Source organism: Mesoplodon mirus, assembly GCF_964341445.2.
Source record: "Mesoplodon mirus genome assembly, chromosome: 4".
NCBI lineage: Eukaryota > Metazoa > Chordata > Mammalia > Artiodactyla > Ziphiidae > Mesoplodon > Mesoplodon mirus.
This window is the reverse complement of record NC_138979.1, coordinates 25,234,163-25,260,009: the sequence shown is the minus strand read 5'-3', so window position 1 is coordinate 25,260,009 and position 25,847 is coordinate 25,234,163. Positions and strand designations below refer to the sequence as shown.

Genomic DNA, 25,847 nt, shown 5'->3' with positions numbered 1-25,847 from the left:
GGTGCAGATTCTTTTCTGGAAGCAAGCTTGATAAGGATGAAGAGAACAGGCCACAAAAACTGGCCAACTGAGGGGGCGAGGAGGGCGGTGGAGGAAGGCCAGGGCCTCAAATGTGGTCCCTCTGGTCCCATCCATCTTCCCTCTGGTGTGGCTGGACCAGTGCTCAGTCTGGCAGCTGAGGCAAGTTGCTCTGTGGGGCTCAGGCCTCACCCAGTTATACTAGATCAATAGTTCCTTCCTCCTTTTTTACAAAAACTCTGGAACCCTTTCCACAGTGATGTAAGGTCTTGCTGATTCTCCCGCAACAGCAGGAGCCCTGTCCAAGTTTTCTGGGGTGGCTCCAGTGAAGCTGTTGGGGTCTTCCCTTGCTTTCAGGGATGCAAAGAGGCCAAAATCAAAAGTTTTTTTTTTTTGTGGTGGTGGTGTTTTTGGTGGTATATAAAAAGAGAAATGACTTTAAGTGAAACTCTTTTGTTCTCGATTATATTATTAACATAATAATTGTGTATGAAGTCTGTATTAGAATTTTGATGATGCTCATGATACATCTACCAGTTAAGAATGCTTTTGGCTAGAACTCACAGAATTCCTGACCATCAGTAGCTTAAACCTAAAAGATGTTCTTTATTGTTTTCCATCGAGAACGGGTCAGATGGTCACATCCAGACCTGCCAGGGGGAGTGGCTTGCGGGTGGGACGGGGGGCAGCTTACCCTGAAATTGGGGATTTCCGCCTCCCCCATCTGCCCAAGCGAGGTGCAGGCAGCTGGGGAGAAACGGAGGGGCTGCAGGGCGGACAGTGGGCCACGTCTTCACATCCACTGAAACGGATCTTCAGCTTTCAGTATTCTACAGCTAACACATGCTATTTGATTTACTTTAGTTATGGAAGGGAAACATGAATTTTCGACAGGTGAGTTCAAGAATGGCATTGTAGGGACTTCCCTGGTGATCTAGTGGTTAGGATTGGGCACTTTCACTGCTGAGGGCGTGGGTTCCATCCCTGGTCCCGGAACTAAGATCCCGCAAGCCACGCAGTGTGGCCAAAAAAAAAAAAGGCATTACACAATTGTACCCATTCGGGTTGGAGACGGGACATATAAACCTCATTGGTCTCGTCTGAGTGCAAAGCTTAATAGCTTTCCCCACTCTTTTTGGAATAAAAGACTATGTCTCCTGAGAGGGGTTTGTTGAAAAACTGTGTTATCCGAAAAGGATGCTATGGCAGAGACTGCGAGCATTCCCCCAACATCCATGTGCCCCCTTTCTGAGCAGCAGAATCCCAGGCATTTGATCCAGATAAAAGACTGAGTTTCCCTCCTGACTTTGTGGCCAGCGTGGAAACCACGTTCTGGCCAGTGAGGTGACCGGGAGGTGTTCCAAGACTTCTGCAGAGTGTTTTTGTTTTTGTTTTTTTTTAATATTTACTTACTTATTTGGTTGCACCAGGTCTTAGTTGTGGCAGGCAGGCTCCTTAGTTGTGGCATGCAAACTCTTAGTTGCGGCATGCATGTGGGATCTAGTTCCCTGACCGGGGACCAAACCCGGGCCCCCTGCTTTGGGAGCGCGGAGTCTTGACCACTGCGCACCAGGGGAGTCCCCTGCAGAGTGTTTTAAAAGTAAAAAGCCAAGCATCCTTATGCCAGTATATTTTGCTCTACATAACTTTATAATATTTAAATAGTGTAATATGTACGACATAGCTTGTTACACTGTTTAATATAGTGTAATATATATGACATGGCTTATGTTACACCATTTAAAATATAGTAAATGAGGAGAGATGTTACGCAACTATTCTAGGCTGCTTCTCTACAAATTACCTGTTTCCTGTGTGGCAGGACTTTTCTTTTTCTTTTTTTTTTTGGCCAAGCCACACGGCTTGCGGGATCTTAGTTCCCTGACCAGGGATCGAACCCAGGCCCTTGGCAGTGAAAGCTTGGAGTCCTAACCACTGGCCCGCCAGGGAATTCCCATGTGGCAGGTCTTTTGCTGCCAACAAGTGAAAAGTTAAATTAAATGTAATTGCCATTATACATTATCTTTCAACATTAGGTTTTGAAATATGAGAGATGCCGTGATTTGATCAGATGCATGCAAATTCCAACCCTGAGGAAGAGCCTTTTGAAGTGAATGTGCAGAATTACTACCATTTTAGGTGCTTCATGAACTTAAAATTTTTTTACTACCATTTTAGGTGCTTCATGAACTTAAAATTTTTTTACTACCATTTTAGGTGCTTCATGAACTTAAAATTTTTTTTGAGTTTTATTTTTTGTTTTGAAATAATTTCAGACTTACAGGAAAGTTGCAAAAATAGCACAAAGCCTTCCAAGATAGACTTCATCCAGATTTTGCAAACGTTAACATTTACCCTATTTGATTTCTGCTTCTCTTTTTCTCTCTTTCCTTCACTCCTCTGCCTGTCTGTCTCTCTCTCCATCCATCCATCCATCCGTCCATCCATCCATCCACCCTACCCACCCTAGGTGCGCCATGTGAGTGGAATCATACAGTATTTGTTCTTTTGTGACTGGCTTATTTCACTCAACATAACGTCCTCACGGTTCATGCATGTTGTAGCAGACGTCAGAATTTCCTTCCTTTTTACAGGCTGAATAATATTCCACTGTGGATAGACCATATTCTGTGTATCCATTCATCTGTGGATGGACATTTGGGTTGTTTCCACCTCTTGGCTACCGTGAATAATGCTGTTTTGAACATGGGTGTGCAAGTAATTCCTCGGGATCCAGGCCATTTATTTCTTAGAATATCCCCCTATCTGGGTTTGTTTGTTGCTTCTTTATGATTAGATCCAGCCTCTACATTTTTGGCAGGAACACCCGGGGAGTAGTGCCGTGTCCTCGGGGTAGGTCTTTGTGTGGTAGGTCTTAGTCTTATTCCTGCCCGTGTTCACTTTGATCCCTTGTGTAGGATGGCGTCCACCAGCTTCCTCTACTGTGAGGTTTCTATTCCTCCTCTGTAATTAATAAGTGTCTTGTGGGGAGATACTCTGAGATGCTGCAAATATCCCATTTCTTGTCAAACTTTCAGCCACTCGATGACTCTTATCTGAAATAATTATTACCAAGTAGTGCCTTACAAATTTCATCATTGCTTTTACACTTATTTGTTGGCATTCTGTGTAAAGAGACGCTCTTTCATCTCCTGCACCCATTCATTCATTCGTTTTATTTACAGGTGAATGGATTTGGGGATTCTCATTTTACTCAGGGTTATAATCTATTACTATTATTCATTTTGTTGCCCAAAACCTGTACCAGATTTGACCTGTGGAATGCCTTAAAGTAGCCCTTTGTGATTTCTTTCTTTGTGATTTCATCTCCTTATCATTTTCTCATGAAGTCACATGTCAACATCAATGATTCTTGTGGTTCCCATCTTTACACAGTCATCAATACAGTTCTGTCATCAAATACCAAATAACTGAGACTAAATTCGTCTAAAGCTGTACCATGGCCAGACCCCTCAGAGCGGCTGCTGATAATTCATCTGAGCGATAAGCCAGCCAAGCATCAAGAGCACACTCATCTTGCACCCTAACTTCTCTGAACTCCATACACACTCGGATGCTCTCAAGCTGTTTTATTTTGGGCATGTGTGTTGGTTGGGTCCTCGGGGAAGCAGACAGGAGTCAGAAGTGCAAGAGATTTATTGGGGGTAGTGCTTGTGAAAAATAAAGGGAGAGGGTTGCAGGCCTGATACCTGTGAACGGCGAGTTGGGGGGTGTGCAGGAAAAGGTGGAGGGCATCTCTGAGAAGTCTCTGCCAGCCCCGGTGGGGAGCTTCAGTGCAGAGCTTGCCCATTGTGGGCAGAAACAGCCAGACCCTGGTGCCCTGCTGGGCTCAGTCCTTACCTGGGAGCTGCCGGGAGGGGCATGGCCTGGGCTCCGAGGCCACCACGGATCCCGAAGTGCTGTGGCTAGAGACTCATTTAACTGCACCGCTCATAGCTGACGAGCAAGTTCTTTCTTAAAGGGAGACCGGAGGGGCATACCTCTAAGGCTGCCTTAGGAAAAATATTTAAAGATTGTGTTTGTTGATTCAAAAATGAGAAATTTGAAACAGAACTAATTTCTACACGGGGGGTGAACATCCTCTTGGGGTCCCACACGTTTGTCACTCCCTGAGGTTTTAATCATCACTAGATGGGAAACACTGGTCTAGGTGTCTAACTCCGTTCTCGTCTGGGGTTTCGAGCTGGCGTCTCTGATTGGTTCAGAGGGGCCGTAATGGTCTCAGTTGCCCCAACGGGTGACTAGAAAGAATGAGTCGTCAGCCGGGATCACCGGAGGGCTATTGCATTCCAGGGGGCTTGTCAGAGTAACGTTCCACCCAATCTGTGGCTCCTGGCCCCTTGGCTACCCAGGCTGATCAGATGTGTGATTAAATGCTGGGTCAGCAGCTTTGTACCCAGATTCACTTCGTATCGCGGTTCTAGACTTAAAGACTTTACAGCGGAAAAGGACCATTGAGATCGTGAGGTCGTTCCACACTTCAGGTGTACAGAAGTGCCCTGCCCCAAATCACCAAGCTGATGAGCTGGGCCGGGGGCTCACAATGGGGCAGGCACTGTGTCATCATTCTGTACCATCATGGTCCCCCCCATGGCCTCCAGCCCGCAGTCGGGCTTCTGCTTCCGGGAGCAGCACAATGCAAGTCAGCTCCCCTGTATTGGTAGCTGTTTATCATTTTATCTCATCATCTTGTCCTTTATCTCACATCTAGTTCTTTAGCTGTTCCTCACAGAGTGGTTTCCAGATGGCTGGGGCCTTCTGATTGCCTTCCTCTGGATGTGTCTGAGTTTGTTACCGTTCCCTTAAAAGGCGTCTCCCAGAACCGGACACATGCGCAGTGTGGTCTTAGCACGGCGATAACAGACCACCCGCCCCGCTAACTTGAACGCTAGGCATTAGCACGGCCCAGCTGCTGTAGGCTGTCCAACATCTACTCAGTGCTGTTTTCTAAAACCTGCATTTAAACAGTTTTTTGGCTTGATTTGGCTCTATTTTTAGAATGTTTTCCACCGGGAGAAGGAAGAAGTACAAGGGGGAACAGAGAGGGGAAAGGATGTCAGCTCGGATTTGGCAATTGCAGAGCTGCATGCACCATGGGGCGTAAGCAGTCTTGCGACACAGCCTGCGCCCCACTTTCTCAACCTCGGCTCCCGGTGCGTCGCCCTGGGCGCTCACCACACGGCAGAAGGTGGCTGCTGGTCAGTTCCGTCCTCCCCAGGGTCCTGGGTCGGGAACCTCGGTTGTTTTGACTTCGGCTTTTCTCGTGTGTGTGTGTGTGTGTGTGTGTGTGTGTGTGTGTTGAGGAAACCAAGGGCTGGAGACTGTGTGTGTGTGTGTGTGTGTGTGTGTGTGTGTGTGTGTTGAGGAAACCAAGGGCTGGAGACCAGGTCGTGGAGCCTCAAGAGGAGAAGAAGTCTACTAACATGCCTCAGCCACCACCTCGGGGTGGGCCTGGATGATTCAGAAAATGCTACTCTTCATGTCTGTGTTGCGTACTGGGGTGTTTGCACGAGCGCTTTTAGTGGTATCTGATTTGCCCCCTCCCCACCTCGCGAGGTGCACAGGCGGCGGTCATCCTGAGTTTCCAGACGAGCCAGCTGCTCACCAGGGCGAGTGGCTGTCCGTCCCGCTCCAAGCCCTGGGGTTCCCTGAGTGGTGACGGAGGCTACTTCCAGCCCACGATGTGAGCCATATAGCATCACTGCAAATACATTCTTCCTTCATCCAACATACTGAAGACGTCCCGTGTCCTGACATGATGGCAGGCTCTAGTGATATACGGATGAATAGCTGTCTGTGTTTTAAGTGCTTATAGTCTAGTAATTACCATCCAGTTTCTATTTGCATTTCACTGAGAGCAATTAGAATCCTTGGAGAAGTGGAGATGCTTCCAGACCATCTAGAGGGCTCATGGGCAGAGGAGGGAACTTGGGTCCAGAGAGGGCAATCCCGTGACCTGGTACAGACAGGGTCAGGGCGGGGTCCAGGCTCCCAGCCCTAGCCCACGCCCCTCCCCACCCTGCAGTCTCTTCCGTGCCCCCACTCCCGCTGAATAAGCTTTGGAGACCAGACAGGGCTGGTTTCCATAGTTGAGGATCCAAACCTGGGTTATCCATAGGTTCCCTAGAATCACTTTTTGCCAGTCATTTCAAGAGCCTGGCTGTGGTATTAACAGTAGGTCTTATGGTGTCGGTCAGCATTCACTCCTCCCTAGAACCTGATTCCTTTCACATCATGGGGCTGGTCCACTCTTGCTCTGCTGTGTGGAAAGCTGTGTTCACACTGCTTTAAAGCCCAGGAGTGGGCTTCTGAGCCTGAAGAGTGCATGTCTCATGGGGACACGACAGCTGCTCACACAGGTTGGAGGGTGGGCATCTGCCCTGGAGGAGGGGGCAAGTGGCAGAGAGAGAATTGAGGGAAGTTGCAGGAAGGGACATTTGTCTGTCTGGCCAGCAGCCCGTCTAATAATAGAATGACCAGCCTGAAGCCACAGGTTCAAGCTGAGGCTTTGGGGGAGGGCCATCAGATTTCTAGATTGGGGTTTCTAGATGCGGTGTGGAAAGAGCCTAGGGAACATGCAGGGTGTGGAGGGCGGGGAGGTAAGCTGTTCCAGCAGCAGAAGACGGTGCCGGGTGCGGGCGGTGGAGCGGCTGGGAGCTTGACCCTCTACCCTGGCTCCACCTTCGCCTCAGCCATGGCTAACCTGCAAGTCTGAACATCATCATTTAGCTGGGAGATTGTTTAGCTAAAAACTGGGGTTCTGCTGCTAAGGATGATGGGAAGAGTGGCTACTGAGGTGAGTGATGGTTAATTTTATGTGTCAACCTGACTGGGCCAAGGGGTGCCCAGGTAGCTGGTAAAACATGATTTCTGGGTGTGTGTGCGTGGATGTTTCTGGAGAGACTGCCTCTGATTCAGTGGACTAAGTAAAGCATATGGTCCTCCCCAAAGCGGTGTACAGCATCCTGTCTGGTGAGGGCCTGGATGCAACAGAAGCATGGAGGAAGGGCGAACTCACTCTCTCGGCATGAGTTGGGGTGTCCATCCTCTTCTGTCCTTGGACATCGGACCTCGGAGCTCCTGTTTCTCAGGGCTTCAGACTCTGAGTGAATTCCACCCGATTTCCTGGGTCTCCAGCCTGCAGACAGCAGATGGTGGGACCTCTCAGCCTCCAAAACCGTATAATGAGTTTCCTTTTGTACATACATACATATTTCTCAGGAGAACCCTGACTATTACAGGAAGTAATGGAACCTCCCAGCTATGTGATGGATTTCACTGAGCAGGGTGGAGTGGGGAAGGTGGAGGAATTGGGGAACCTGTTTTCGAACTTAGATGCCACCACCTGGCTGAGAGTTCAGGGAGAGATGCAGGGTCTGGAGAAAGCTGAAGGCTCGCTTTGCACAGAGCCCTTGGCTACGAAATCGTGAGCCCACTGCGTGCCGGGGCTCTGCTGTGCACTCTTCTTACGAAAACCCCATTGTATATAGCTGGGCATTGTCCCCGATGCATTGTTGAGCAAAGCCACTCTGGTACAGCAGGTCACACCCGCCGGATGTGAAATGAACACGATGTGAAATGATTTTGTTCGGTCTCCTTCCCTCTCCTCCTTCCCCACCCCTTGTGTTGTTGATGACGAGGGGCCTGGGTAAGGAGCAAAGTGGGGGAAGGCTGCCAGTTGGCAGGTGCAGACAGGGCTATGGATGCAGAGGTCTGGGCTGACCGTCTTTTCTGTTTTTCTCCGGTCTCTCGAATTTGCTTTTTCCTGGTCTTTCTAGCATCCTCTTTTTCTCTGTCTTGTTAACCACCCTGTCCTAACTTGAACAGGTTTAATATCTTCATTTTTCAGATTGCTCTCTGTCTTCCCTCATCCGCTGTCTTTTTTTTTTTAATTGAGGTGAAATTCACATAACATAAAATGAACCATTTTAAAGCACACAGTTCAGTGGCATTTAGTGTACAGTCACAGTGCTGTCCAACCCTTGCCTCTATCCAATTCCAAAACGTGTTCATCACTTGGAAAGGAAGCTCCATCCCCAGGAAGCAGTCACCCCTGTTCTTATCGGCCCCTGGCAAGCACTAATCTGCTTTCTGTCTGTATGGATTTACCTATTCTGGATATTTCCCATTGATGGAATCACACAGTACATAACCTTTTGTGTCTGGTTTCTTTCACTTTGCATAATTGTGTTAGTTTGCTCCGGCTGCCATGACAAATACCACAGACTGGGTGGCTTACATAACAGACACTTATTTTCTCATGGTTCTGGAGGCTGGAAGTCCAAGATGAGGTTGGGTTTCTCCTGAGGCCTCTCTCCTTGGCTTGCAGATGCCCGGCTTTTTGCTGTGTCCTCACAGGACCTTTCCTCTGTGGGCATACACACCTGGTAGGTCTTGGTGTGTCCAAATTCCTCTTCTTTTTTTTTTTGGCCATGCCACACGGCTTATGGGATTTTAGTTCCCTGACCAGGATTGAACCCAGGCCCTCGGCAGTGAGGGCACGGAGTCCTAACCACTGGACCCCAGGGAATTTCCAAATTCCTCTTCTTATAAAGACACTAGTCAGATTGGATGAGGGTCCATGCTAATGGCCTCATTTAACTTAATTACTTCTTTAAACACTGTGTGTCCAGTCACATTCTGAGGTACTAGGGCTTAGGGCTTCAGCATATGAGTTCTAGGGGACCACAACTCAGTCCACACCTGTAATGTCTTCAAGGTTTATCCATGTTGCAGTGTGTTTCAATACCTCCTTCCTTTTCTTTTTAAATTTTTTAAAATTTTATTTATTTATTTATTTATTTATTTTTGGCTGCGTTGGGTCTTTGTTGCTGCACGTGGGCTTTCTCTAGTTGCGGTGAGCATGGGCTTCTCATTGCGGTGGCTTCTCTTGTTGCGGAGCACAGGCTCTAGGTGCACGGGTTTCAGTAGTTGTGGCTCGCGGGCTCTAGAGTGCAGCTCAGTAGTTGTGGTGCACGGGCTTAGCTGCTCTGTGGTATGTGGGATCTTCCTACACCAGGGATCGAACCCGTGTCCCCTGCGTTGGCAGGTGGATTCTTAACCACTGTGCCACCATGGAAGTCCCCCTCCTTCCTTTTCATGACCGAATAATATTCCACTGTATGCATGGACCACATTTTGTCTTTCTGTTCATCTCTTGATGGACACTTGGGCCTTTGGTTCTTGTGAAAAATGCTGCTACACCCACTGCCTTTTTACATAAAGGAGTTACTGGCACTGGGGGATGGGTGGCAGAGGAGGGCCAGGTAGTATGTGTACACTGTCCCCAGGGAGCAGTGCTAAGTGTCTGGGTGCAGATTCAAAGTCCAGCCTTCTGTATCAGGGCAGCTCTGGCCCTCCTAAAGCTGGTAACAGGTATTTGACAAGCAGCTGTGTTGTTGTGAGCTTGCCTTGGGGCAGTGAAGAGCTGCTGGGTTGTTTGAGTCTTTAGTGGATGTAATCACTGTCCAGGTGTTTGCACACTATCCCTGGCATCTGTCTGGCCTCTTTATCCACCATGACTAATGGCTGGGTGATAGCTTTCTTACTGATAAAGAAATAGCAAGAACTATCAAAAAGAATAACTCCAGAGTTGTCCAACTTATCCTCAGTTTATCTAGTGATGTACTCTGAAAATCTTTCACCTACTGAAAGTTGTGCAGCCCTTTTCTCATGGCAGAGGTGGGTTTTTGCCTGTTTCTTTTCCATCTGTGATTTGGGAGAGTGTCATGCAGGTCCTAGAAGACTCTCGGACAGGGGACATCTGGGGTGGCTTAGTAGCTGCCATGGTTTTCCCTACTCCACAGTGAGTTTACCCAGAGCTGCTACATCAGTTTATCTGGGTCTTTCTTTACTTCTGGATTGTTTCTTCGATCTCTGTTTTGTGTTTGTGTCTATAAAATATTGTCCCTGGGAAACTTTTCTGACAAGAAACAAAGCCACAAGTGTTCTAGGGTGTATATCCATGCACACAATGAAAACAGACCAGGTTGGTGTCAGAGAGGAACGGGTGGCCAGCCTTGTCTGTGTGGGGTCCCTGTGCCCCGGTGTCTGGTCCTCAGATTTTCTTCTTTAGAAGCTGGATTTTAGCCGTGCAGCCAGAGATGGTCAAGCTTAGGGAGACCAATCACAAACCAAACTGGTGAGAGAATGGTATTTAAACTAGATTGCCCACTTGGTACATTTCTAGGAGGATCATGGCTGCTGGTCAGAATAGAACATTCAGGTCTGCTCGCCAGTGGGCTCTCTGTGAGGGCAGGTAAGCGGGAGTTAGAGGGATTCTGTGCCTGGCGGGGCAGAGAAAGGAGCATGTGGGTTCCTGTCGGGGCTGCTCCCAGAGCTGTGTATCAGAAACTGATACATAGTTTCTCAGCAAAGTACCCATTAAGTTATCCTCACTGCACAGGGCAACTTTTTTCAGGATCTGAGGGCCCTTTACCACAACCTATAGTGTGGTTACGGATCCCAACATCCAGTTATGGGTTCCAGCACCCTGATCTTTTTCTACCCCACCCCCGCCTCTTGTTTTAAAGCCTTGGAGAGGAATTTTCCAGAATAAAGGTTTCTGGCCTGGACTCCTCTTCTAGTTTCATAGGATAAATGCTCTCTGGGGGAGGAGTGAGTGGAAGAGAAACTGTCTCCACGCAGGGGCCTGTCTTTTGAGCTCTCCTTGACCCCATCTTCCTTACAAACCCAGAATGGAGATCCCGGAGCTAACGGTTATTTCAGGATCCCAAGACCATTACCTGCTTATTATAACCTGTTCTTAGCACCATAACCAGAGGCCAGTCTTTTTTTTTTGCCACTGTGGCATGCAGGATCTTAGTTCCCTGACCAGGGATCGAACCCATGCCTCCTGCATTGGGAGCGCGGAGGCTTAACCACTGGACCACCAGGGAAGTCCCCAGAGGCCAGTCTTTAACCAAACATGCATTCTGTCAACCAGTGTTGACGGATACGTGCCACCAGCCCGGCTCTGTTCTAGGCCCCTCGGGATGGAAACAGCTGTGAAAGCGAGGAAGGTCCCTCCCGTCCTCTTGTTCATCCTTCTCAGTGCCCTTTGGGGACTTCCTCTTTCTCAGAACAGGAGCCAGCATCCTGAGGGTCCACAAGGTGCCCCCTGACTGCCCCTCCCCCTCCTCACTCTCCAGTCCTCTCTGTGCTACCCACCCGGCTCTTCCCTGAATCCAGATCCCACCCCAGCGCCTCTGTCCGTGTGTCTCCACTTGGGTGCCTCTTACTCCGGATACCTGGAAGGGTGACCGAAGATGCAGGATACAAAATGGAATGTGGACCATCTCGCCAACTTGTTACAGCACGTGTTGAACGAACAGTATCTGGACTATGTGAGGCTAACTAGTATCTAGTGCTGCTGTTAGGTTCTCCTGTTTCTTCTCACAACTGGAAAATCTTAAGCCAAGGTTGTCGCTCCTATGGGCCAGTGCTGCCCTGCAGCTACGGTGATGTTGTGCTGTTGACAGCCTGGCCGTAAAGATGTATTATCAACAATAGAAATTTGAAGCTTATCAAAGAATTTGAATAGTGTCCGAGAAATAGGATCTTTCTTTTCTTCTTTCCCTTTGCTAATCAGTTAGGACACCTTAAAACCTTTGAGAAGTACACAGAAAGCCCAAGACCTCCTCTACCTCTTTTAAAAAAATTTTTAAAGCTGACTCAGTTTTATTTCATAAAATAGTAATTTCTTTTTAAATTGGCTCAGCTGTGGTGTCAACCATGCGCCTTTTCTGCATCAGTAGGGGAGGCTGTCCCAGTATGAGGGCTGGGACTCTTTGGGTGGCTGTCTCTCTGTCTTCATATGCTAAGTAGCACTTTACATTGTAGGTTCATTTGAAAGTTTTTAGTTATTAATCTTCATAATCGTTTCTTAAGATGATTCTTATTTCCTCATTATATCCAAATACTAAGTAATGTAGACATTGTCATAGAAACCACTTGGATCCAAAGTTTAATTGTTGACTTTGTTATTGAGAAGAAGACTGAATATTCTAGTTGGAAAGTAATTTAATTGGGTGACACTTGAAAGAATACCAGCCTAGCCGGAGATCTTGTTTTTTATTCCTTTGCTTATTAGCTATGTGATCACAGGGAAGTAATGTAATATTTCTGAGCCTCAGTTTCATTAACTCCAAGGGAAAAAGGTCGGGGCGCACGCGCACGTGCGTGTGTGTGTGTCTGTGTGTGTTTGTGTGTTAGGGACACTGTGAAATTCAAAAATGAATTCATAATTCAGACAAGGACCACATCTCACTTGACTCTGGAGACCCCTGAACAGTTGCTTTCATTGAATACTTGTTTAATGTGGGAAGAAATGAGAGATACTGACTTTTAGTTCCATGTTTGCTCTTGGGCTTAGCAGAGAAACGCTGAAGGACAATGAAATGGATATGAAATTCCCAGCGGATCTGCCCCAATTACATGCAAACTTTCCTTATTCTCTCAACCTGGACTTTACCCTGAGCCTGCATTCGGCATAACCTTACCCAACACCTCTCTCTTAGTTCCCTACTTGTAGTCTAGTTCGTGTACATTTCCCCCTCTGGTCTTCAATTACAAGCTCTTGGGTGTGGGAGATCTTTCTTTGTCATACTCGGAGTGAGATGGAGCAGGGAACACCTTGATGAGAGCTGTTTGATCACCTGCTCTTCCTGGCTGGACCCGAGATTGTTGTGTTTCCGGTGCAGCCTGTTCTGTGTAGTGTCTGACACACAGCTACTGCTTGTGAGCATCTATTAAATGTGCCAGAAGATGGACAGTGAGCTGCTCATCTCTGTGGCTCCTCTTCCCTCTGGGAAAGACAGGCTCAGCATAGCCGTCTGGAGTCTTCAGCTGAACTCTGCATGTGTCTTCTCTTTATTTTGTGCTGTGCATGCAGATTGGTGACAACAAAGACTACAAACCCACCAATATTCTCCCAACGATTTATGCAAAGCCCAGAAATAGAATCATCCCCCCCACCCAAAGTAAAACACAGCTTGAGCTTGATTCCGTTTTTCCACAGGTGCAGGATTTGTGCAAATTCTGTTTGTATATTTGTGTCATTTGCAAGAAGCAAAGGTGTTAGGAACACATGCAAATCACTACAAGAGTTCTTGGCTACCTTTCCGTCAGTTCCCTTCTCCCTTAATGCCTGGATCTATACCATCTATGCTTTTTTTCTTTTTTTCTCTGGAATTTGAGCAAACTGAGCTATCACCGATTTAATATTTGGGGAGTTGTTTTTTTTTTTTTTTTTTTTTTTTTTTTTTTTTGCGGTATGCGGGCCTCTCACTGTTGTGGCCTCTCCCGTTGCGGAGCACAGGCTCCGGACGCGCAGGCCCAGCGGCCATGGCTCACGGGCCCAGCCGCTCCGCGGCACATGGGATCCTCCCAGACCGGGGCACGAACCCGCATCCCCTGCATCGGCAGGCGGACTCTCAACCACTGCGCCACCAGGGAGGCCCTATTTGGGGAGTTTTTAAAAAAAACTTTTTATTTTGAAATACAAGAAGTTACAAAATAGTACATAGAGTCCCATGAACCCTTCACCCAGCTTCCTTTAATGGTGACATCTTATATGACTGTAGTAAAATACCAAAACCAGGAAATTGACGTTGGTCCAAGACTGTTAACTAGACTACAGAATATCTGACTTTTTAAAAGCACACATATTCTGAAGTCATAACGTAATACTTTTAAACACAGATAACATATGTCTTCGTATAGGGTGAGGAGGTTGACAGGGAGTGTAAAATACTCTCAAAGCAGGAGCCTGGTGTGATGCTAGGTGTGAAACACCCAGGGGCAGTTTTAATAGTGTGGTCCCAAGGTCGGGGCATACACTCAGAAGAGGAAAGGCCTGCAGGAAGTGGAGGACCGCGGACTGGGCAGAAGGAAAGGAAACTTGCTGGTTCAGTAGGACTTCAGTTGTGACGATTCACCCAGAGCCAGGTCGTGGCCACATTTAACTGTCCTGATACTCTCGTGATGAGATGGGTAAATCCCCTCATTTGGAGAAAAGTGTACATTTATAGAAGAGGAATGATTTTTTTAAAATAGACTTTATTTTTTAGGACACTTTTAGGTTCACAGCAAAAATGAGGGGAAAGTGTAGAGATTTCCCATGTACCCCCTGCCCCTACTCACGCACAGCCTCCCCTGTTATCAATGTCACTCACCAGATGGTACATTTTACTAAGGGTGAACCTACACGGACACATCATTGTCACCCACAGTCCATAGTTTACCGTGGGTTCACTCTTGGTGTTGTATATTTAATGGGTTTGGACAAATGTATAAAGACACGTATCCAGGGCTTCCCTGGTGGCGCAGTGGTTGAGAGTCCGCCTGCCGATGCAGGGGACACGGGTTCGTGCCCCGGTCTGGGAGGATCCCACATGCTGCGGAGCGCTGGGCCCGTGAGCCATGGCCGCTGAGCCTGCATGTCCGGAGCCTGTGCTCTGCAGTGGGAGAGGCCACAACAGTGAGAGGCCCGCATACTGCAAAAAAAAAAAAAAAAAAAAAAAAGACACGTATCCACCATTGTAAGAGCATACAGAGCAGTTTCGCTGCCCTAAAAATCCTCCTATTCATCCCTCTTTCCCCCCAACCCCTGGCAACCATTCATCTTTTTACTGTAGTTGTACCTTTTCCAGAATGTCATAGAGTTGGAATCATACAGTCTGTAGCCTTTTCAGATTGGCTTCTTCCACTTAGGAATATGTACTTACCGTTCTTCCATGTCTTTATCGTGGCTGACAGCTCATTTCTTTTGGACACTGAATAATATCCCATTGTCTGGAGGCACCACAGTTTATTTATCGTTTCACCTACTGATGGACATCTTGGCTGCTTCCACGTTTTGGTGATTATGAATAAAGCGGCTATAAACCTCTGTGTGCAAGTTTTTTTTGTTTGTTTGTTTGTTTGTTTGTTTTGCGGTACGCAGGCCTCTCACTGTTGTGGCCTCTCCCGTTGCGGAGCACAGGCTCCGGACGCGCAGGCTCAGCGGCCATGGCTCACGGGCCCAGCTGATCCACGGCATGTGGGATCTTCCCGGACCGGGGCCCGAACCCGTGTCCCCTGCATCGGCAGGCGGACTCTCAACCCCTGTGCCACCAGGGAAGCCCTGTGTGCAAGTTTTGAACTGGGTTTTCAACCTGCCGTTGTGGCATCGTGTGGACGTCCATGCCTGTGTTCCCATTCACGAGTTACATTTTATTTAGAAAAAAAAAATGCCGTCCTCTCCCCTGTCTCTGGATGGGCGATGAGGTAAGGGCTTATTTCAGTCTTTTATTTGGCGTCTCTCTTCACTCTCTCAGACACGGGATTGTTCACAGGAGCAGATGATGACGCTTTGTGTCTCATTAGCAACTTCTGATTGCTCACACCTGCCGTGGCTTGTTCTGCCTCCTCTCGCTGGACAGGAGGTGGGTTCCAGCATGGTTTCCGTGTTGCAGTCTGGCTCACTGGCTTCTGATCGTGGAAATGGGGTTGCTTTTGGCTGAAGTTACAGCAGCATGGGGGAGCAGGGGTGAGGGTTAGATGCCTGTGGCCGGCAGAGGGAACTGAGAAGAGAGAGGTCATGGAGAAAACCCACCCCCATCATCCTTTCTGAGTCTGGAGCTAGCTAAGGAATTCGCTATAAATACGCACCGTAAGAGGTACTACTGTGCAAGAAGGGCTTTCTTTCCTCTCTCCTGCCGGGAGCTCAGCTGTTCTGGGTGAGATGGGCTGAGTCACAGTGTGCTCTGCCCTCGTCAGGACTCCACTCAGCACCCCCGGGTCAGGCTGTAGTCATCACAAGTGCCCTGGGGGCCATCTGCCCACTGTGTCGAGTAGAGGGTCCTAACTGGCTGTGTTCCTTGACCTTTGGCCTACTTCTAACTCCTCTAATCGCTAAACTTCCCTTTACTCATTTAAAAGGATGACTGGATTATCTGGAAAATTCCTTCTAGCCTTAATAATGCCTAGGACCACGGGTCATAGAATCCCCCCCACCCCCACCTGCCCCAGTACTTGGAGCTGTCCTATCTGTAGAAACATCATCGTATTCGAGGAATTTTTACATTCTCTGCTGCCTTTTCTGAAGGACGGCGTTCTGATCATCCGCTTGGGGTGGGGGGTGGGGGTTGGTCAAAGCCCTGGAGAGTTGGATACAGATGCGGTCATTAGCAGAACTAGGGAAAGAGGTGGATGTCTAAAACAGTAAACACTGAACCAGTAGGTTCTTGGAGTTCAGATGCAATTGGGTTGTTTGTAAACGGCATTGCAGTCAATCAGTGTTAGCTTCCAGAAGGATGCTACGCTAATGTATGGCACTTGAGGATTGCAAGGGCCACACCAGTTCTAGCTGCCCTCCCCCCACTTTATTTTAAAGTGTAAATTTGTCCTAGTCCCCCACTCATTCCCAGTTTGTTTGCACTTAGATATCAGAAGTGGGAGGGGGATTACTTGAAACTTCCATTTGCTGGCCCCCATTAGGTGTAGGAGGTGATGAGGGAGAACTTAGTCTCTGCTCTGTAGCCAGAACGCCTAAGGCTCTAGGCGTTACCGACACCCGGGCTGGGAAGGCACCAGGTCTGGGTGTGGAGTGTGAATACTTAGCTGGAAGCTCCGAGGAATGTCAACCGCCTCGTGCCCTCAGAGCTGGACCCTGGTCAGACACATCATCCAGATGACGAGATTAAAGATGTGCCTTCACTGGTGTGGACCGCTCTCCTGCTGAGCTGAGACCCACAGTTGTTTTCAAGCTTGGACACCCATCCCCTGCCTTGCCCTTCAGCGTGTGCAAAAAAATCGGTGGGCAAGTACAGGCACGTGGGTACACCAGGTACACTGGGTCCTCTGGGAGAGACAAGTGTGCAAGCCTGTAGGGCTGAAGCCGTCCCCACCCCGGCCCCAGCGATCTGGGAGCGGCGACTTTCCGGCGCGGGCGCCAGCGCTCCCTCGCTGCTATTTTCCTCTTTGGATCAGACCACTCTTATTTCAGGAGTGGAGTGGGACTCTCTCTGGGGCGCTATAGGGTGTCATCTCTGGCATTTGCTCCCGGTACAGAAAAACAAGTCCAAATGCAGTGCACTCGGGTTTCTGAACAGCTGCCCAAGCGCCGAAACCAGACTGTCAGCAAAGCTGTGGGAGGGAGGAGAGCAGGGACTCAGGAGAGGGAAGTGGGGGGTGGGAGTGTGGGGGGGTACCCAGGGTGGGGGCGGGGGGGGAGGAGGTCAAGGGCACCCTTTCCGTAGGCGACTCTGGTCCCTGGGCTGGGATGCGGGGAAAATGGGGGATGCCCAGGCTAGTAGGGTGCCTAGAGTGGGCGTCGGGGCGCGGGGGGTGGGAAGGGGTCGGGGGTACCGCCGGGTGGGCAACACTGTCCGCTCCGCGACCCTGGGCGGGCTGGGAGGGGGATGCTTGGACTGGGGGTGTGCCTGGGGTGGAGGTCGGGCTGGGGGGTGGTTTGGGGCACCCGCCCGATGGGGGACGCTGGGCGCTCCCCGCCTCTGGGCGGGCTGGGGTGAGGGGAAGGGGGAGGCCCGGGGTGGGGGGCGGGGCAGGCGGGAGCAGCTTGACGGCCGCCAGGGAGCGGGCGCCGTCCCAGCCGAGCCATGCGGTACGTGAGCGACGTGTGGCAGCCTCTGCGCAGACTGTTCCGTGGCGGTGTGGGTTTCAGCGAGCGCCGCCTCCTTCCAATCACGGCGCAGCCCAGCGTGAGGGATACACCTCTGCAGGGCAGGGCTGCGCTGCGCACCGAGGCATCGCGTTCCAAAGTCACATACATGCCATACCCTGTGCAGGCGGCAGCCCCTGCTCAAAGCAGCCCAGATCTTCACGGGGCGGCCACCGACCTGACTACTCGACTGCCACATGTCGCCTGCTGATGCAAAGCTGCGGGGACCGGGGATGCAGAAGGCACACATACACCAAAAACTGGCGAGGAAGAGATGCAGTAGGGCCGCGCCGGTTAAATGGCACGAATTTTAGGGGTTTGCACAATCATGGTGACGCCTCCAATAGTTATTCCGGGGCTTGCAGCCAAGTAATGAATTGCAGGTCGGAATAAGATCTATTTTATTTACTCTTCTACTCGGAGAGATAAAGGTATATCGAAAATATTGTAAACGGTGACCGTGAAAACCAAGATGCCACGTTCCATTTTGGTCCAGCCTCCGGGTCTCTCCCACCCCCTCCTCGTGCCCGGCATTCCGGGACCCGGGGTTCCAGGTCTTGGGGGCTGGGTGTCGGGGGAGCAATGTTCAGCGCTAGTTGGGGTTTCTAAGGAATTCAGGAAATTGGGCGGGGTGAGGACGAAGGACCAGGGAAGCCCTCTCCCCGTGGGTGGCGGGGCCCCTGGCGGGTGACTCACAGGTATGTTTAGGGAGCAGCTCCGGCAAGGAGTGACCCACAGGCGCTCTCAGCATCCTCCCTCTGGCTTCCCTCTAGGGTAGCAGAGACAACACCCCCCCCCCATCCTCTCTAACCTCTCTGCAACCTTTAACCCGAAACACGCGTCTTCACCTTGACTGTGCCTGACCCGGAGCGCGTGCTAAAAATGCAGAGTATGGGGGTCCCATTCCCAGAGAGACCGAGTCAGCAGGATGCATTAAGCATGCCAGGTGATTCGGCAGAGGGGGTCCGTGGACCACACTGGACGGTGCTGTTTCTTTCCTCCAAGCGCAGTTGAGGTGATTATTCTGGGAGGCTGTGCAGGTCGCTTTTAGGGGATGATAGGAGGGGGCTCACGGAGTAGCACTTTCAGCCAGGGCTGGTTTAGGGCGTTATCCGGGGAACCTCAGTAGCCGGGCGCGCCGATGTCGCCGGCCTGCAGGGGGCGCCAGCAGGCTGTCTCCTGGCTGGGCCACCCTCCTTCCACGTGAAAGGGGGATGGAACACGAGGAATGCGTCCCCGCCCCGGGGCTGACGTGTGCGTCTCTGCCGGCCCGGATTCTTAAAAGACCGGGAGGAGCACTGGGCATCCCAGCAGAGCCAGAGAGGAGGCGAGTTGGTGTGGACCGCAGCGCACTCGAGCCGGCGCACGGGGACCGCGGCTGTCACGGCGCTCCGAGCATCCCGGGGCTTCCCGAGCGGAAGAGTCCAGCCTTGCAGGAGCTGCGGGTGCAGCCCCAGCCCTCCCGCCCCTCTCTGGGAGCCTCACGCCTCGGGCGAGCGTCCGTGATTTAGCACAAAGCACGTTTCCAAAAAGCCGCGCTCTCGCGCACGCACCCCCTCCCCCCTTTGTTTCGGGGGTCGCCAGACCGCTCTCCTCCCCAAGTCCGAATTCTTCAGAAAGGGCGGAGAGCCGCCGAGTCTCGGCTGAGAAGATGCCCCTGGAGCTGACTCAGAGCCGGGTGCAGAAGATCTGGATCCCGGTCGACCACCGCCCCTCGTTGCCCAGATGTGAGTGCATACGTGCGCGGGGCCGGGCTGCCGGGGAGGGCGCGCCGTGTGGACAGCGAGGCCATTGTGTGGCGGGCGCCGGCCGGGCGCTTTTGTGCCGGCTCCCCTCCTCCGGCGCGCTCGGGCGGGCCGGGCGCCGCCCTCCACGCCGTCCCCGAGGCCCGGCCCAGGCGCCCCCAGCTCCTCCCCGCCGGCCTCGGCGCGAGGCGGGGACGGCGCGGGCGCTGCGCCTACCCTGGCCGGCGTCGGGGGCGCTGTGGCCAGGCCTGCAGTCTCCGCGGAGCTCCACTCCGCTCGCGCCGGGAGCGCAGAGGGACCCGGAAACGGCGAGCGCACGGGACGGGAAGCGCGGAGCACGGCAGAAGGTCTCCGCTTTGGGGAGGCGTGGGAAGGGATGTCGGCGTGTTCCCCGGCCCGGCCCCCGCTCCCGGGCGCCCGCCGCGCCTCCTCGGGTCTCAGCCCCCTTTCTCTGTCCGTCGCTACCTCCCCTCCTCTCTCTCCCCCTCCTTCCCCCCTCCTTTTTACCTCTTTCCGTCTCGCCTTTTCCTCCTATATATTTATCTCTCAATCTCTGTATTTCCACCCCCTCTCACTCCATCTTTCTGTATGTTTCTCTCTCTTTATATAGCTCTTGTTTTTCTCTCCTTCTTTCTATGAATTTCTAATCTTCTCTCTCTAGTTCTGGTTTTTACCTCTGTCTTCTGTCTCTTTACTGCTGTGTACCTCTCTCCTCTCTTCCTTTCCCCGCTTCCACCTCTAGCTCCTGTGCTGGGAACTACAAGAGAGCTGTCTGGAACCAAACCTTTGTGCAGGTTCTGGGGGGGGGGGGGTGTCTGCGGATGGGTGACTGCACAGTTGGCAATGTTTCCCACGTGCGCGCGCGCACACACACTCACTGAGCTCGGAGTTTGCTGGCAGTTCACCTCCTCGCCCTGTGCGTCGTGGCCCATAAATGCTTTGGGAAGGTTTACCTTGGGCTCTGTCCCCAGCCAGGGAGAGAGCACCTCCTAAAAGGGTGGTGCGGGTGGTTTGAAGGCGATACCCCTCCTCCAGGGAACCGGCCCAGGAGCCTGTCAGGTGGCCAGGCTGAGACAGCCGTGTTTTGCTACAGGTCAGGTCAGGTTGCCTGAGACGTAAACGTGGGCTCCCAAGTGCAAACCCTCCAGGTGGCTTTTAGGCATCCACAGAGCCTGAGCACTAGGTGGCCTCCTGACCTTCTGTGCTGCCACGTTTCTCAGGGGATGGTCACCAAAGCCACGGTGACAGCTCCTCTCCCCAGGCTTTGCCCAGGTGTGAATCACCCCCCCCGCCCCCCACCAAGCCCGGACCTGCCCCAGGAGGTTGGGAGAGCTGCCCCTGGGGTGCTCCTAGGTCGTCCTGTTGATGGGGACCTGGCCAGGTGCTCCCCACACTGGGGGCGGGGGGGCTCCTCCACCAGCTTGCCCCCTCTGGTTCAGCGGGCTACAGAAGCCTGAAGGACAGCTAGGCTACTTTACAAGGTAGCCGAGGGCTGGGGGCCTTGCAGATGTCTTGTTCCACCGGCCTTTCAGGTATGCTCTTACATAGCTCGCTGAACAGGCTGACCACGGTCCGGTTGTATTTCTGTAAAACCTACTGGTAGTGAGGAATGCCCCGCCTGAAATCCTGAGGGAGATGGCAAGATGCAGAAACAGCCCCAGCCTTTTTGACTTTTGAGTAAAAGATATTTACGGAGTGCTCGGTAAACTGTAATGGGTCATACAAATATGGGTTGGTTCTCTAAACGCCTGTATGTATGTGCATACAAATGCACATACATATTTAGTTGTTCTCTGGGGTTCACGGTCGGGTGAGAACTGGGAGGTCCAGCCGGTGCCGGGGTTCTGAGATTGGCTGGCATCCGCTCAGCCGCGTGATTGTGAGAGACACAAGTATGCAGCCATGCTTTTCCTCCAGGCTTCAGAGACCCATCCATTAGAATCTATCAGTCTGCACGTCTCACACGCAGATGAGAGATTTGCCTGAAAATCCCTGTCGGAACAATTCACGGCTTGAGGTGGGGAGGGCTTGCTAAAGCTGATGGATTAAGTCTCCTGTCCCCGCCCACTCCTGGAATCCCTGCGTGTGGCTGTGGGGTTATGTTTTTTTCTTATGAAAGTATCTGTACCCTGGATATTTACTGCTTACATGCCATTATTTTAAGTAGCAGTGTCTGTCTCCGTTTATATAGTCACATTTGTCTCTCACCCAATAGCGAAGAGAGGGTATCCCTTCTCGGCGTCTTTCCAGATTCCCTGCCCCTCCCCCCTTCTTTCATGGCATTCGGAACATTGGGTGGATTTTCTCCCTTCTGAACCTGTTCCCGTCTTTCTAAGTGCTGTCCTAGTTGGGGGTCTACAGCAGCCTCCTCTGAGATGTGAAAACTACAAGAGGGCAGCGGAAACACTACTGCCGATGTGTAAAGAACAGTCAAAGAAGCACAGTACAAAGCCCCAGATTGATTCGTTTGGTGGTATTTCCACCTCTGAAACGCATTGGTTAGGGGCCCCGTTGCTACACCTTCATGGTGGTAAATGCTTCTTACAAAACCTGCAGCTTCCTTCGAGTGCAGACGGTAACTCAGGGAGACTTACTGACTTGGTGAATCAGCTAAATGGACAAAGAAGTAAATTCTCGACTGGCAAGAGCTGGCGATCCTTTCTGTTTGTCATCACAGAAAGCTGAGAGTTCTGTGTACAGGTCTGGACTTACTTATCGTTTCCCCACTCAGAATCCAGTTTCCTCATCTCTGTAAAGTAGGTTGTGTACTGTCTGCTGAGAGAAGGTTTCATCTCAGCAGGGGCTTAGCTCCACTGATGGTTTTCCAACTTAAAGAGGGAAGGAAGGGAAGGAAACCTTCCAGAGAAATCCTGACCTTATATCCTTGGGTGGCCACTATAATTTATAGAGGTGATTCTTGGCCCTGACTTCACATTAAAATCATTTGGGGGAGACTTTGGGAAAAAAATCCATGCTGGTACCCCACACCAAGTTAGAATTGCTGCAGGTGGGGCCCGGGCATCCTGGTTTTAAAAAGCTTCTTAGGTTCAGCCACTGGTTGAGAACCACTGATTGAGGAAGGAGGGACTGAAGGATTGCGGGTGAGAAAGTCCGAGGTGAGCTGGAGCTGGTCTGTCCCTCACCGCCTGTGCAGGGGGATCTCCTTCACTTGTGGGTCCTAGTTCCCTCGTGTCTGGGATGATGAAGCCTTAATGGCTGATGGAGGCCAACGTAGCAAGTATCTTACACATATTATCTTGCGATTAATCCTCCCGAGAACCTTTATGAAGCATCCCTGCATTTCACAGAAAGGGAAAACCGAGACCCTGAGAGATCAAGTAACTTGTCCACTGCCCGAGGAAGTGCCAGGGCCCGTCACCCTCTCAGCCACCATGCTCTTGTGTGGTCAACTGATTCACTAAAATGCCCATCCCTTGCTCTCTGCCAGAGAGCGTGTCGGGTTGGGAGGGCCGTTTGTTGCACAAAGGTTAGGCGCGAGTTAAAATGTGCGTGCAAAGCAATGAATGAGTTTGGCATCCACCACATAATCCAGAAGAGCTTTGAAAAGAGATTTTGCTGAGCTGGGGTCTCCCTACCCCGCTGAGCCTCACCTGCCTGGGGTGAACTCACTTAGATGTTTTGTTTTGTTTTTTTAAAGATTTTTTTTTTGATGTGGACCATTTTTTAAGTCTTTACTGAATTTGTTGCAATATTGCTTCTGATTTATGTTTTGGTTTTTTGGCCGTGAGTCATGTGGGATCTTAGCTTCCTGACCAGGGATCAAACCCACAGGCCCTGCATCAGAAGGCGAAGTCTCAACAACTGAACCGCCAGGGAAGTCCCTAGATATGTATTCTTAACACGGACCAAGCAGACTCTCTGGGCTGGTGTGATCTCAGGAGAGGGTTTGTGTCCAGCGGAGCACAGTCCAGGGCCAATCACATGGACCCATTCCCCAGAGAGCCCTTCTTGGGCAGTGGCATCACCGCAGGGTCACAGCAGGGCTTCCTGTGCAGCGTGTGGTTTGCCCTTGCCTGGCAGCGGCAGGGGAGCAGGTTGCCATGGTTACTGTAGACACCCGACCGTGGAACTTCCATGGGGCTATCCTGAGCACTGGCCCTGTCTGCAGCTACAGCTTGGCCGTCAGTCTTCCATTAGTTCCCCTGAAACTCGGCACTAAAACATGACTTACCTACTCGTCGGGAAAGAGCACAAGTGATGTGGCATCTTTTTGAGGTTAACATTTTGGTGTGCCTCTGAGTAGAAGAAAGCTTGCAGGAGGTATGGGAGCAGCGGCAAAGTGTCTTCCATTGGCTTCTTTTATTTCCTGAGCCTGCGTTGTGGTGTCCGTACCGTGGGCCAGGACAGCTGTCCTGCCTGCTTGAGGCAGTGGGTTACTTCAGTCAGAGAGGTTAGCAGCTCAGTCAGGGAGCAGGGCTGGAATTGGAACCTGCGAATACAGCCTCTGTCCAGGGCCTTCAGACGATTGCTTCTTTACCCCTCTAACCTCTGTGTATCCCCTTACACACAAGTACTTTTTGGAAAATCTTGTGAAAATCCCTGTGCTGTTGGGGAGGAAAACGAAAAGGCAGAGCTCCAGGGAGGAAGGTGTGAGAGGTGGTAGGGTTAAAAAGGTCTGCAGAGAAGAAGAAACAGAGTCAGAGGGGAACTGAAGCAGAGGCAGGTGATTATAGGACCATGAAAGCACTTGAGATGTGTTGTGAGTTTTTAAAAAAAGGGGGCAGGGATGAAGAAGAGTAAAACCCGAAGGTTTAGCCACAAGGTTTTGTGGTTTCCCTTCTCTCTTGGGGACCCCTGGGCGGGGGGGGCAGCTGCGGGCACCTTTGGCCATCCCTCTGGCAGCTCTCTGAATCTCATGCAAGAAGCCAAAGGAAGAGAGGAATCATTTCTGCTTCGCCAAAGGAGGGATGGTCTGTTTGGGTTTGAGATCCAGCTTGAATTTTTGGCTTCAGATATGTACTCTGCCATGTCTTTATGGTTTTTTTTTTTCCTCCCGAAGTGTCTACTGCCAGAGATTTGCGCATACGATTAGTGGATATAGAAGTAATCCCCGGTTTGATAAATCAGTCAGCCTCTGTCTCTGTTTCCTTGGCATGAGTCCAACAAAAGTATTCCATGTATGTGCACAGCTGAGAGTGTGTGTGTGCGCGCGCACGTGCGCACGTCTGTCTCTGTATGTGGATGCTCTTGAGAGCAGTGGCATGTGGGGACATCAGATAAGACCAGGGGAAAACCGGTGGCTTGGGGGAAGGGTGAGCAGAATGAGTATCGTTTCCAGGCGCAAGTGAGGACGCTTTCACTTTCTCATGTGTCACCTGCAGTTGCCGGAGTGACACATGGCCGACTGGTGCTTCTTTGCCCCACTCGTGTGCTCACGCAGGGCAGGGAAATGGCCTCTGTTTTCTAGGAACCTGTTCGTTCCTGGCCGATGGCTGCTGGGGAATCCCAGCCAAGGGTTTCTGTGGCTCCCTAGTGTCTCCTGGCCTCCCGATGGCCTTTTTCCTCCTCCTCCTTGCGCCGCGTGGAGGTCACCGATGGTCTAGAAACATGAAAGGAGACACAGCCCCTGTGTGCGGTGCTTGCTGCCTCTGTGGCCCCAGCCTGCAGGTCCAGGAGCAGACCCTGGATCAGCATGGCCGGTGTTTGGACACGTGACCTCAGTTTGGCCCCCAGGCCCAGCATCATGGGGCTGTGTTGGGGTGTCCAGCTTAAGAGGAGGCATCTCCTCAAGCCTGTGCTGTCAGTGGCCTGGCGGCCCTCCCTGCCTCCCATCTGCTGGTCAGGGAGTGGGCAGGCGGCTGGTCTCTGGCTCCCACGGGGAGCCCCAGGCTCGAGAGCAGTCTCGTCACCAGGATGCCGGAGAATCTCAGGGGCAAGACGCCAGCCAAGGAAACACTGCACCTGAAATGTCCAGAACAGGGTTCTTTGGGCTGCTTTCTTCAAACCCAGTGAAAACCTCTCTCCCTGCTGTTTTGTTGAGATTCTGAGGAACATGGGACAGTGGTTCAGCAGCAAAGTCAGGAGGGGATTTTGCAAATCCCCTTTGACTTTCAGCAAAGTCAGGCAAGACCCTCTGGGTTTCCGGGGGCCCTGCCGGGGCCCATGTGACCTGGTGGAAGGGGGGAGCAGAAAAGGGCAGGAGAGTCTCAGGGACAGATAAATTTGTGGGAGTCAGCCTCCCGGGTCCCAGACCTACTTCCATTTGATAAACTCTTACTTGTGAAAATTGCCTTTTAAAAATTACTTATTTTAGGAAGGCCATGCAGACCTCGTGCATGGTGGTGCGGAAACTGACAATAGGCTTCTGTCATTTGGCCACCGCTGGGGCCCCGCCCCCCAGGGCTCCTACTTGCTGCCTCCATTTACATGTTACGTTGCAT

The 25,847-nt window shown here is 51.2% G+C and overlaps 1 protein-coding gene across 1 annotated transcript in view; it reads left to right on the top strand.

Moving 5' to 3' along the window:
* The window catches only part of PFKFB3 (6-phosphofructo-2-kinase/fructose-2,6-biphosphatase 3), an 86,468-nt gene that overhangs the window by 41,427 nt on the left and 19,194 nt on the right, over positions 1-25,847 (top strand).